This window comes from Pleurodeles waltl, chromosome 12 (genome assembly GCF_031143425.1).
Source record: "Pleurodeles waltl isolate 20211129_DDA chromosome 12, aPleWal1.hap1.20221129, whole genome shotgun sequence".
NCBI classification, from domain to species: domain Eukaryota; kingdom Metazoa; phylum Chordata; class Amphibia; order Caudata; family Salamandridae; genus Pleurodeles; species Pleurodeles waltl.
Genome location: NC_090451.1, coordinates 393,596,003 through 393,610,521, shown reverse-complemented (window position 1 = coordinate 393,610,521; position 14,519 = coordinate 393,596,003). Strand labels below are relative to the sequence as shown.

At 41.0% G+C, this 14,519-nt stretch overlaps 1 protein-coding gene across 6 annotated transcripts in view; it reads right to left on the bottom strand.

Moving 5' to 3' along the window:
• ZNF536 (zinc finger protein 536) overlaps nt 1-14,519 on the bottom strand; it is a 1,047,679-nt gene that overhangs the window by 889,120 nt on the left and 144,040 nt on the right. For all 6 annotated transcript variants that reach the window (XM_069216781.1, XM_069216776.1, XM_069216777.1 and 3 more), the window contains exon 2: nt 11,184-11,273. The gene's annotated coding sequence lies outside the window, so the exon portion shown is untranslated. The remainder of the gene's footprint in view (nt 1-11,183; nt 11,274-14,519) is intronic.

The following is a 14,519-nucleotide window of genomic DNA, read 5'->3' as shown; positions in this document are numbered from 1 at the left end:
TAGACTTTTGACAGAGAGGTGCCATTAAAAAGGGATGTTCCCACACTACTTGGAGTTGGATCAGCACTATGGGTGTATCCTCACACTAGGGAAATGTGGTGCTCCTCTAGGGTAATTGAATCAAAAACACATGGAACAGTTTTGGTGTATTTGCAAATGTAATGACTACTGGAGAAAATTACAAAATCAGTCGGAAAGAGAGAAGAGAGGACAGTATGGTAAGACTGTGCAGAGCGTGAGGATTTTCAGCACGACAGGAAGGTGTAAGGAATAGAATGATTTAAAGGCAGATCTAACACCTGGACCACGTTGAAATGACCAGTTGAACAATGAACCGAGAGACTTCAGTCGATTTTCTTGATTACATAGTGGGCTAGGGTGACCATGATTAGTTTAGACCAAGCACCATAAATTTCAATGCAAACTAAGGATAATTATAATAATATTCGTAGCAATGTTCCCGGAGGCAAAGTAGCTCCCACATCCTTTGAGGAGAACATTAGAGCACAGTTAAAACTATAATAATTAAGCAAAGCTGCCATTTCTACAAAAATGAATCACTCTAATCTGGCATAGAGCTAAAAACAGCAGAACCAGCACCACCATATGCTGAACATGATGTCCGAAACGTGAGTCTAGGAAGAGTTGTCATCACATCCAACTTGGAAGAATCATCATTATATTGTGGCAAGGATGTACACATTGACCATCAGCTTAATTTGGCAAGGGCTACAATCAGCATACCCGGGGCACAAATAAATTGTTATACTGTTAGCAACTACATTTTTACAATGGTTGACATGAAAGGTTGGGTTTTAAACAACTAAAACCTCATTTGAAATACACACTTAGGCAAGGCATGCATTACGTTCGAGGACAAAACATGGTATTTCTGTAAAATGTGTAGGCATCACTAGGACCTCCTTCAGGGAGAACAGCATGGCCAGGAAACTCATACAGAAAAAATTGTCCTGTGGGGTTCTCCCTAAATTAGATATTTAAAATGAATATTTAGCAGATGAACAGGTTTTAGTTCTAAAAGCAAGGACCGTCATTGTTAAAAATGGCCAAATGGGGAGTGTCTTTTGTGAAACACTTTGGCTAAAAAAAATATATTAAAAGTGATTTTGTAGAAGCCACATTTCATCCTTGAGCAAGAATCCCCGTGTGTAACATTGCAAGCTCTCGCACTCAAGTAGGGATTGGAAGCGACTTTATGTAAATGGTACCCACAATCCGCTGCACTATGCCGATCTGAATAAAATGCAATGACACAAATAAAAAGCGAATGATGGATATGTAGATTGTGTCTAACTCGTACTAGGATAAGATGGAAAACAAATCAAACCAAACCATCAGGTTCATTTTGTCTGTCACTTTGGCAGACGGAGCTGCAGACATAGAAAGTCACGTGACCCGATTGTATTTATGGGCCGCATCTTTCATCTCTTTGCTCGTATTCAGTTTTATGAGGGAAATAACACACTTGCATGATTTAGTATCACTATTTTATGATAGACTTTTCATATATTGCTATGTAGGTTATCTCCATGGGCGAATAAGTACGGCACAATGGTAATTTCTCATCACTGCGGAGTAACGTTTTGTGGAAGGCGTCTATGCTGAAAAGGACCACTTCCTGGTAAGCTCTACACACAATAACAGTAGCACAGATTTCCATTAAAAATGACAACTTGTGACCAACAACAATTAGTTTACTGCTTTCACCAGTGGCTCTATTTTTCCCTAGTGGACAAGTCAGTGAAGGATGAAATGTGACTCTCGCCACACCTCGGGCTTAATTATCGCTTAATATTCTGTGCCAAAGGGGCGAGTGCCATGAAAGAATTGTCTGCAGGAGATACATTGATTGATACAGAACAAAAAAAATATTTCCAAGTTGAAACCTAAATTTATACAGTTTCTGAAATAAGTCCTAAACCCGAAATTTCTAAAATCCTTTCAAAAAACGAACTTTATAACTGTGTGAATCCGCGATTTATGGCTTTGCCAATCACGTTTGTATTTGCTAAGTGATGTTGTATTTTTAAAACTGGGAAGCTGACACAGTTCTGACTCTTGCATTGACACTTGGATGTAATTCAAGCCACAAGTCGAGCCTCTCTCTGCTCCTTGTGTGTGCTATGTCTTCACCTAGACTTCTTTGAAGCATCCTTCGTCATTGCTAAATAGCAAACGAAGTAGGTATTAGGTTCTCCCGAAGTTTCCATTTTTCAAAACTAAGAAAGGAAAATATTTTGATTGTTGGTAATTACCACACGCCGTCACAATGAAAATATGAGAAAGTGGTCTCATATTCACTGGGGCCGTCTACCACCAGTTCAGAGCAGAACCATGCGCAATGAATGATAGGCAAGGGTTAACGCCACTGCAGGTGTACTAATATTCCTCAGTGCCTTGTAAACGGTGGGCCCATGCTCACAAGCACAAGCAGTCACCATAGACCCGAGTTATCATTTTCTAATACTACATAAATGCAAGTGAGATAAATAGTCAGGCTTATCATATCTGATGGCCTTCTGATACCTAATCTTCATAGGAACTCTATGAGAAGAAGAAATTACTTTAAGAGTACGAATGTGTTCCCTAAATAAGAAATCATGAGATAAAACGGAGGGATGCATCAAACTGAAGATTGCCAAGTTTTCTGTTTCCCTTCTATGTGGGTCCCACACGTATGTAGGTCTTGCTGTAAATTTCCTTTGCGCACATGATGTCTACGGTATGACTGTAACACCCCCTGATCTGTGATGTCACTAGTGGTAGTACATGTTTCCTGATCCCAGTTTGTTATTGCTACATACCTTCCTTAGCATGCCTCAAGCAATGGCTGGGTCTCAGTTTCTGTTTAAGCGGAAGAGGTGATGCTGGTGAGACCACCAACTACTGGTGAAGAGGCCTAAGAGGTCCACTCTGTGGAGAGCTAAGCTGCCTGAAAGGTCCACTCTGTGGAGAGTTAAGTAGTTACCTTTCTATGTCAGACCTCATTATAAGTCGCCTGGAATCGCACCTGGTAAAACCACAGATGTTCTTGTGGACCGTTTCCACCTGCTCAGAGCATGTGGAAACAAACTGTGGGGAAAGCCTAGGAATTAGGATACATCTGCTGTGTTTCACCATGTAATTGCAGGGCCCACTAGTAATCCCACATTCCGAGCACTGCAATTCATGATGGCCGGAAACTGGTGTGGAGATAACAGCCTGTTATTTCCAGCCCAGTTATTTACTTGTAATGTATGCCTTACTGTGTCAAACCACTATGAGCTTAGGCCTATTATGACGCTGATAAGTTTAATGAATGTCATTACGTTGTCAAAAATATTTTGGTTGGAAATGTACAATAAAATGGAATTTGTGGAAAACTTTATTTATTTTCCTCTCCTACAGAACAACTACTGTACCGGGGAAATGTAAAACAGCCCTCTGTAGTTTTATTCATATTCATAGCAGCTTAATCCCTTCCCCCCCACGGACGTAATGGTTACGTCCGGTGGAGTGGCACTGAGGCACCACGGACGTAACCATTATGTCCTGCTGAAGGCCCTCTGGGGAAGCGCTAGCGCTCTCCCCGAGGGCCACCCCCCACCACTCCAGGGCAGGGATGGAAGGGGAATCGCTTCCCCTTCCACCCCCAAAGCCCCCAGTGATGTCTGATGACGTGAACGCGCGATTGTGCACTGACCTCATGAGAAGTCGCCTCCCATCGCGTTGGAAGCACCCGAGGAGAAACAGTTTAGTTTCTCCTCGGTACGGGGGCAGGAGAGGTCAGGAAGGCATGAAAAGGGAAGGAAAGTGTTTTTCTTCCCCTGTTATGTCTCTCTGAGCATTCCTGCAGCACAATCGCATAGCGATCGTGCTGCAGGAATGCCACTAGACACTAGGGAGATTGTTGTTTTGGTTATTGGCATATAAGGGGAGCGACCCCTTGGCAAGGGTCACTCCCCTGGGGGGCATTTTTTCTAAGGCCATTTCTGCCCCCCCCGGGCAGATTGGCCTATATTAATTAGGCCAAACTGCCCCCGGGGGGGGGCAGAAGCCACTAGACACCAGGGATTATTTATTTTTGTTTACATTGATAAGGGGAGCAACTCCTTAGGCAAGGGTTGCTTCCCAGGGGACAACTTTTTTATTAGGCCTTTTCTGCACCTCCTGGGGGCAGATAGGCCTATATTAATTAGGCCGATCTGCCCCCAATAGGGGAAGAAACAACCAAGCACAAGGGATTGTTTATTTTTTTTACAGATGGGAGCGACCCCTTAGGCAAGGGTCGCTCGCCTGGGGGGAACTTTTATTTTAAGCCATTTCTGTCCCCCTTTGGGACAGATCGGCTCTATTTTTCTTAGGTCAAAACCACTAGACACCAGAGATTTTCTTTTTTGCGCCAATTCCATACAAGGGGATCTAACATTTAGGCAAGGGTCGCTTCCCTAGGGCGCACATTTATTTGAGGCCATTTCTGCCCAGTTTGGCCTATTTTTGTAAGGCCCATCAGTCCCCAAAGGGGGCAGAAAGTCCACCAGAGACCAGGAAAGGTGTATTTTTAAAAAAGAGGGTGAGGTATGCCTATACCCCCATCCCAAATAAATAGGGACAAAGTTGTTCTGCGCAATGGTGGGCAGATGGGGCAATTACCCCCGATCCACTCCCGGGGGGGGCGGGGTAGAAAGCCTACTAGATGCCAGGGAATTAAAAAAAAACAAATAGAGGGGTGGTGGCTACCAACCAGTATGGGCATGGTTATGCCCTCACCCCAACTGAAGGGGGTAACAGTCTTACAGCTCCCCCCGCACACTAAACCATCTTTTCCTACAGCAAGCAAGAGGACACTTGATTATTTTGGGTTTTGGTTTTACATTTGGGCCATGAGAGTACGTCTAACTCTCAAAATCATCCCACTTGGAATGGTGAGGGCTGCACTTTTTGAACTTGGGAAACGCTGGGAAACGCTGCCCTGTAGAAAAATCAACAAGACCTAGACACATCTGAAAGCTAAACATCTGGGTGAGTCCAGAGTGGTGTGCTTTACATGCACCCGCACCATTTTCTTACCCACAATGCCCTGCAAGCCTCCAACTTTGCTTGAAATCACATATTGTTCCCATGGAACTTTCCAGAATCTGCAGGAATCTACAAAATTCCTACCACCCAGCATTTTTGCATCTATACTGATAAAAATTCTGCCCTACTTGTCAGGCTTAAAACGTTTTTTTTTCAAACTGCCTTTTTGAACCCGCTTTGGTTCCCCTCATTTTTGGCGTGTTTTTGGCTTCCCTGTCACGGGCACTTGGCCCACCTACACAAGTGAGGTATCATTTTTATCAGGAGACTGAGGGGAACATTGGGTGGTAGGAAATTTGTGCCGGTGCAGTGATCTGGCACAGAAATGTGGGAAAGATTAGATTTCTTTAGCTAAATTTGAGGTTTGCTGAGAATTCTGGGTAATAAAACACTGGGGATCCACGCAAGTCACACCTCCCTGGACTCCTTCGGGTATCTAGAGTTCAGAAATGTCTGGGTTTGGTAGGTTTCCCTAGATGGCTGCTGAGCCCAGGACCAAAAATGCATGTGCCCCCACAAAAACAGGTAGTTTTGTATTTGATAATTTTGATGTGTCTACGTAGTGTTTTGGGACATTTCCTGTCGCCGGCACTAGGCCTGCTCACACAAGTGAGGTACCATTTTTATTGGGCCACATGGGGGGATGCTGGGTGCAAGGACATTTGTGGCATCTCTCAGACTCCAGAACTTTCTGTCACGGAAATGTGAGGAAAAAGTGGGTTTTTTTGGACAAATTTTGAGGTTTGAAAAGGATTCTGGGTAACAGAACCTGGTGAGAGGCCCACAAGTCACCCCATCTTGGTTTCCCCTGGGTGTCTAGTTTTTAGAAATGTATAGGTTTGGTAGGTTTCCCTAGGTTTCAGCAGAGCTAGAGGCCAACATCCACAGCTAGGCACTTTGCAAAAAAGAGGTATTTTTTCTTTGGGAAAATGTGATGTGTCCATGTTGTGTTTTGGGACATTTCCTATTGTGGGCACTTGGCATACCCACACAAGTGAGATACCATTTTTATCGGGAGACTTGAGGGAATGCTGAGTGGAAGGAAATGTGTGGCTTCCCTCAGATTCCAGAACTTTCTGTCATCGAAATTTGAGGAAAAAGTGTTTGTTTGCCAAATTTTTAAGTTTGCAAAGGATTCTAGGTAACAGAACCTGGTGAGAGCCCCACATGTCGCCCCATTCTGAATTCCCCTAGGTGTCTAGTTTTCAAAAATGTATAGGTTTCCCTAGGTGCCGGCTGAGCTAAAGGCCAAAATCCACAGCTAGGCACTTTCCAAAAAACACGTCAGATTTGAATGTAAAAATGTGATGTGTCCATGTTGCTTTGCCTGTCGCAGGCATTAGGTCTACCCATGCAAGTGAGGTATCATTTTTATGGGGGAACACAGAATAGAAGAACAAGTGTTATTGCCCCTTGTCTTTCTCTACATTTTGTCCTTCCAAATGTAAGACAGTGTGCAAAAAACACAATTATTTGAGAAATGCCCTGTAATTCACATGCTAGTGTGGGGACCCCCGAATTCAGAGATGTGCAAATAACCACTGCTCCTCAACACCTTATCTTGTGCCCATTTTGGAAATACAAAGGTTTCTTTGATACCTATTTTTCACTCTTTATATTTCATCAAATGATTTGCTGTACACCCGGTACACAGTGAAAACCCATTGCAAGGTGCAGCTCCTTTATTGCCCCTGGATTCTTGATGAACCTACAAGCCCTATATATCCCTGCAACCAGAAGAGTCCAGCAGACGTAACAATATATTGCTTTCAAACATCTGACATTGCAGGAAAACGTTACAGTGTAAAACGTGGAGAAAAATTGCTGTTTTTCTCACCTCAGTTTCAATATTTTTTATTTCAGCTGTTATTTTCTGCAGGAAAAGCTTGTAGGATCTACACAAATGACGCCTTGCTTAATTCAGAATTTTGTCTCCCTTTTAGAAATTTTTAGCTGTCCGGGATCCAGCATTGGTTTCACACCCACTTCTGTCATTAACTGGAAGGAGGCTAAAAACACAAAAATTAGTAGAAATGGGGTATGTCCCAGTAAAATGCCAAAATTGAGTTGAAAATGTGGTTTTCTGATTCAAGTCTGCCTGTTCCTGAAATCTGGGAAGATGGTGACTTTATCACTGCAAACCCTTTGTTGATGCCGTTTTCAGGGGAAAACCACAAGCCTTCTTCAGCAGCCCTTTTTTCCCTTTTTTTAAAAAACAAAACAAATTTTTTGTTGTATTTTTACTAATTTCTTGGTCTCCTCAGGGGAACCTACAAACTCTGGGTACCTCTAGAATCCCTACAATGTTGGAAAAAAAGGACACAAATCTGGCATGGATAGCTTGTGTGGACAAAAAGATATGAGGGCCTAAGCGCAAAGTGCCCCAAATAGCCAAAAAAAGGCTTGGCTCCTGAGGGGAAAAAGGCCTGGCAGCGAAGGGGTTGAAAACATTCATGTTTTATGAATGGGTAACTGTAGGCGTGAATGAGCCAATGAATGAGAGTACTTATCTATTGCACTTTGGAAAATAAATTGTCTACACCCACTTATGACCTTATATTGGACAGAAAACTCCAGAATTACACCCCGACCATAGAATATCTACTTTTTATCTCATGTTAATTTGTTTAAGGGAGGAGGCAGGTGTGATAGCATATAGGATGTATTTAATCCATAGTGATTTTAACCAGAAAGCAGTGAGGATGCTTTTTACACATCCTTTTACTCATCGAACTTTTACATGAAAAAATAGGCGGCAGGAAAAAAAAGATAAAATGTTCTCCTTGAAAGCAGACACTAAATATCCATGGGAATGGGAAAAAGGGCGAATTTCATTAGATTTGTTAAAGAGCTAAAAAAAACTTCTGCTTTGAGAAATAGTAATTCTGTCTTTCAACAAAAATATTATAGGAAGCTATGAATTTGGTAGATCTGAATAGGATGTTGGTACATGTTTTACTAAGGTAATATAATGGCAGGTTATTATTAGATCACATTAATCACTGCTGTGCCAAAGGCACTGACAGCACCACTGAAAAGAATTGAAAGGGCTAGTAATGGATATAAATTACCCATTGTGTGATAAAAGGATTTTTACTAAGAAGGTAAGAATAAAACAGCACATTTCTAATGTGACTGTTGGAGAAAAACTAAAATAAAAGTGATACCAAGTGATGAACATTCACAGATTCGAAAGGTAAGCATTTTTGAAAGCAGGGGGTCACAATGCAAATTGAAAACATTGTAAAATGAATTTAGAACGCCTGCTCCATCTATCTAGTTAAACAGTGCATTTGATGACCTCTTTGGAATGCGTTCAGAGGAAAGTAAATTTAGCTAATTAGGACCTGAAAACTGCATATTTTTCAAGTTTGCATACTCTTGCCATAACCGAAATGACCGAATAAAATGGCAGTGAACAAATTGCCTGGAAGCAAATGTACAATGAGTGTTTACATTAATAATAGCGTTTCCTCATAATCCTAAATTACTAAATCAAATACTGGAACTAGTTTTTAATTGCTAAATAATATAACAACCAATGTAGACTTCCCAAACCGAAACAGTCTGGTTGTACAATGAAGATCACTACTTTGGAAAGTAAATCTAGGAGGATCTTGTGTGAGTATCAAAATCTAGTTTAGGGGAAAGAAGGAGAAACGTGATAATTCAAGATAGGTAAGTAAATAGCAGGATCTGTTCACATCTCATTACCACTGCATGTAGCAATAAAACAGTCCACTCCAACCACGCACTTAAAGAGTAGTCCACATAAGTGTCAGGGCTGGTAGGTTAATTTCTGCTTTTTTATTTTTATTTTTTTATTTTTTTATGATGGGTAATTTTTTCTATGGCTATGTTTTCAACCATATGCACAACACCTTTGATTACGTCATTTATGCTCTTTTATTATTTTTACATGCTCAATGTTCGTTGTCTATGTTGGCAAAACGAAATTACTTAGAGACATCACATACTTGCTAAGGCCTAACCTATTGCCTATTGCCTTTGCCAAAGTTTGTTTTCAATGTTATGGTCATAGGAAGGCAAAAACTGTCTCTGAACTTGGTGGTCTGTTTCTCTCAGCTGTCAGGTATTCACGTGGGCTAACTTTAGGCATCTTATTTGTCTTTTTGAAACCCCAAAAAATGGTTTTGGAAAGATTGTGGTGGGGCAGTGACTAGGGTTTTTCAAATGTGTTATGTTGGTTCACAAAGATACTGAAATGAAGGCAATGAAAGCATCTAGCTTAGGTTTTTTTATCCTTGACTAAAGGTAAGGAAACTGAGGAAGCCCAAAATATTTCCATGGAAGAAGGCGTTGGTGTGCAATACATTGGTGGGCCAAGTGCAATTCCAATAGCAATACATCTATCTATGTAACTGCAAGAATCATCACCACTGTGGCTTTCATTGTAGATAGGCTGGAAATACTGCGTGGTCACTTTGCAACAGGGGAAGCTGTTGCTGCACTTTGTGATTTTTCCTCCAGGCGAACTTATCACATTATTCAGAGTTTTCTTGCTTATTTTGAGTGATAACAAGTGAAATTATCTCATATGATTTCTACACATTTCCTTATTTCTGGCCAGTCTTCTCCATGTAAGTCTTGCTAAGTGTTACCTGGCAAAGAGTGGATGTGAAAAAATCGTGGATGTGTAGTATTACTGTCGAAGTGACAATACTGGGATTACCTGCAAACTGAGTTTGAGCCCAATTCCAGAACTTCCAAGCAACTTGTAATGAGGTCCTATGTGTTAAGAAAGGTCATGTTTCAGCTTGACTTGGAAATAAATGCCACTTAAAAATAACTTATACTATGTTAATTTATTTGACAACAACAGAACTTTATGTTGATAGCTGCAGCCGTGAGTCAAAGTTCTAAACTACCAAACCTGCCCAAAACAATGTGATTTCCAGCTAAGCACTTTTTGTCTTGTCAGATCCCCAATTGTAGATATGTGTGATGAAAGCATTAAATCTATTGTACAGTGTGCTCTCTACTGCAGTCCAAAGCATATATTTCCGCCCTTTTCCTCAGGACGTTCTGGTTTCTGTAGACTGGTCTCAACCAGATGTCATAAACTTCTGTGGTACTTATTGCTAGAGATGATCTGGCTCCAAGACATATCTTCGCTGAAAGCACAGAGATGGTCTCTGTAGCTCCGGTGATCCTCAGAGCTTTTCATTGATCTAATTCACAATAAGAGATCCTTGACTATCTCGTGCATCTAATTCAACCTGTTGTGTACTGGATTTCATATTTTTCAACGGATAAATAGCACATGGGTTCAAAAGATGGCAAATGGGCAAAAACAGAGAAAAGAAGAACAGGGTAAAACATGAAGTGTTTGATTTTTTCCATTCAGATTTAAGAACTCAACAGAAAGATGAATTCGAAATATGTGATATTGGGTGTAAGCAGTCATACATTGACCAAACATGCAGAACTGAAAAAGTGGTTGTATGTGGGCTATCATGGTTAGTGTATGTTATCAAACCTTTGCCTCCACATTATTCTTAAAACACCACACCAAAAATGTGACGCTTTGCACCAAATGAAAGGGGAGGTGGTAGGTCTGAGGCATGTGGGTTGGGTAATTGCAATATATAGATGATGAAAGAACAGTTTGGATACAGCTTCAGACACCCAACTAACAACTATTCATGATCTGACAGTGGAGGAGCTTCTTTCTGGCTCTACCTAATGAACTTAGCCCTGTGCTTTTTGGATTGGGTCCTCCAAGGCCAGAATGACAGCAAAAGTAATCAGACTGACGTTGACTATAGACTAACCATATACTTAAAAGTGTCATATGAACTTGATCGACATTTATGGTTTGCTTCGTGGTGTGTTGGAGCTTTCGTCTTGCAATTTACTAGGCAAATTACATTGCAGCCGTTTAGTTGGTGACACTGAATGTTCTTGCTTAGTTTGGCTATGGAGTGAAAAAGTTATAATTTGGAGAGATTCATCATATACCCTTCCAACTCCCATTTTTACATTTTAAGTAGACATTTTAACAATGGTATTTTTAATCTAACTGTACACAACATCACAGCTACATATTCAGAAATGAAGAAAGATCCATAACTGGCTCTTACCAATTAACGCTTGGATCAAACAATTCAGCCTCCAGTTGGTTGTAACTTTGACAAGAACTGTTGCAGTGGAGTCTGGCACTTAGGGAAATCCTGTTGAAAACAGAATGCAAAGTGACCATAAGGAAATATAATTAAAGTGCCATATCCATTTATGCATAGCGGCTTTTTCACATAGTGTATAGCAACCTGGAAAACATAAAATACTGCCTTATGAAGCGGAAGTAGATGCATGTTGCTGTCATAGAACACACTCTGGCACCTGAAGAACCACTAAGATAGCTCAAAGCTCTCAAATGATTAATCATAGTCCGTTTGCTCCACTCTGCGCAGTGTAATTGTTTGGGGGCTCTCTGCCACATGAACACGAGGCACAGTATCCATCCATCAATGGTTCATGACAGTTCAAGCTTTGCATGGAGGTTGCCAAGATCAAGTACAAGCTCACGTGAGAAGATGTTAAAGGCTGCTCACTGTGAGTGGAGACACTGATACTGAGAGCCCAAGTCTGATTGCAGATGCATTTCTGTGTTGCCAGGCAGCTTCTTATGATTTTTTTATTACACACTGGACTGTGTTTGTTCATTGCGTGCTTTGAGACAATGTCGTGTTATAACAACCGTAATATATTCTAATGCAATCTTGAGCAATCATGAAATTGGTGATCATAAGGAGGTGGATTAGGTTATAAGGCTGTTGAATGAATTCCTCCACTGCATGATGGGAAACTGTGAGGAAATGACCGGTTGGAAGAACAATACCTGTTGGCTCTTCTTGTGGCTCATCTGCACTACTGTAAGACACAGTTAAACTTAACACCCAGAAACAGTCAAGTGGCCACCTTCCGCATCCTTAGACTGGTCAATAATGCCATGCTGTTATCTTTCTGAACAAATTCACTGCCGAAGTTTAAAGGCCTTTTACCTCGCATCTGGCCTTCTGAATTATTAAACCCTGGATGATTCATTTCATTACAGCTAGATCTCACCATGGTGACTACGATGCTGGAGGCATTGGTAATCAGAACTGTCAAGTACGTCATGGTTAAACAAAATCATTTAGCACAGGGTATCACTCCCAGTAGGAGGAAGGTGGCTGATATGTATGCACAGGAGGTAATGACCATGGGCAAAACATAACATTTATGTGAGTAAAGACAGAACACGCACCCGGAAGCACAAGTTACTGGTTTATAGTCGCAGAAGGGGCTTCAATAAGGATGTGGAGAAGATACACGTTTATGAAATTGGTTCATGAGTGTTTTGGGAGGGAAGGAAGGGAGATAGACTGGTATGAAACAAGATGAGCAGATGCACGTTTAAGAAGGTTTTCCGCCTAGAAGACGGTATCAATAGCATTTTGGAAAAAAGGAAGGAAGGAAGTAGGTAAGGAGGGAGGAATGAAGGTGAGTTAAGGACTGACCGAGTAAGTCTGACTGACCCAAATCCAGATCCACTTCCACAGAAAGGAAATCATTGACAATAAAGCTTATTTTAAGGCACTTAAATAAACTCACCAATATGCGAAGCATCCAATGAGACATCTGTGTGCTCCACACACAGAATGTATATGTATAGCCACAAAAAAAGAAGGTGGAACTTCCCGAAATAAGGGTAATACAGAGCCACCGAACTAGATAATAAGCTCCTTCGTATGTGTGATTTTACATAAAGGTGACTAAACAAACTACACTAATAAGGTGGTATAGCATGTTGAGTCCTTCCAGTGAGGAGAACAGTAGTGTTGTTGCCAATGACAGAGAAGTGGAGTGGTAGCTTGCTTGAATGTTGTTCATGTCAAGATGTGAAGGAAACGTCCTTTCTCAAAGGCACAAAGACTAAAATTATACTGGGACCTCCTCCAGCACAGAGGTAACAGGTGCAAACCCTAAACGGTATGTTTGTTAAAGGCTTGTACTTTATGCACCAATTAAACCACTGAACCCAAAATTTTGGTAATCGACTTTAGCAACTTCAAGAGTCTCTTTGACTGCTACAAACAAGTAAAAAAGGATGTCTTGATCCTTGCACTAGTAAGCCGGGTCCAGAGTTGGAACCTGCTTTACTGCAAGTTGGGTTGATTTTTACTGTTGATTTTCCTAATATGACCACACGCAGTGCCTGCAGCAAACACAAATGCATGCAACCTCTCGTCACCTGCAAAACACCTATACAGCTTCTATTTACAAGTTCAAAGTTGCCTAATCTTCAAATGTGGGCCCCTTTTTAGCAGTCAGGTTCGCTAATGGAGGCCATTTTCTTTTGGTTCACAGACCTATTTCTTGTCCTAGTCCGACCCTGATCGTGGCTGTTCTACTTCAATACCATTTGCAAGAGTATCTCTACAAAAGCTCTCAAAAAGCACCCAATCTGACTCTACCACCCTGAACCATTGTGACCACATCATACCAACACCTAAGACATTCTACTTAATAAAGATCGCAGTTCGAGGCACTGTCTATCATCCGTAAGCCCTTACATGACGAGGAACCCGTCATACCTTTGTTAACATGAAATACTATAACGTGGCTGAAAAGTGATACATAGTACTGTATAAATATCTAGAAATACTTAGATTATATACTGTGTGTGGTGATATAGTTAGACAACTGTACACTGGCCATTCTGTAGTATTTTTTGCATGCATCATGAGGTGATTTTAATGTTTTCTAGGAGAGGTAACAATATGTAAAATACAAACAGGGCTTGAGGTTTAATAAATTCATAGGTGGGAAGTGTGAAACTAGATGTTGCTAGTATGAAAACGTTGTGACTCATTCATTAATCCTTCTAAAATTACCACACAGAGCATAACAATGACACAGGCCAGGTCACTTATATGCCTTAACCAGGATGGTGCAATGTCAGCTTACTTGGCCTCTAGTTACATACAATCACATCCATCTAAACAACAGAACAACATTCAAAACAAAAACAGAGTGCGCGATTTATATTTCAGCAATATGTATCCGTGCAGCCCTACAGTATATTAAAGAGTAAAATGCATTGGCAGAAACCTCTGTGATGTTTGTTCCTGCCAGTGCCTTTATAAATGACTGCCTGCTTGGCAGTCATTTATGGATTAGGAGGGCACCCTCTCCACCATAGGGATGTGTAAAGAATTTGTACACACATACACACACAAACACACAGTAACACAGTGAAAACACCACAAAAGTACTCCACACCAGTTTAGAACAATAGCTAATAGTTATCTAAGTAAAACAAGACCAAACTGTCAAAACTCAACATACTCAAGTAAATATATCACTTTTTAAAGGTTTAAATGAGTCCTAGTCCATGGGAATCCATGTTTGTATATTTTTAGCGTCAAAAGCAA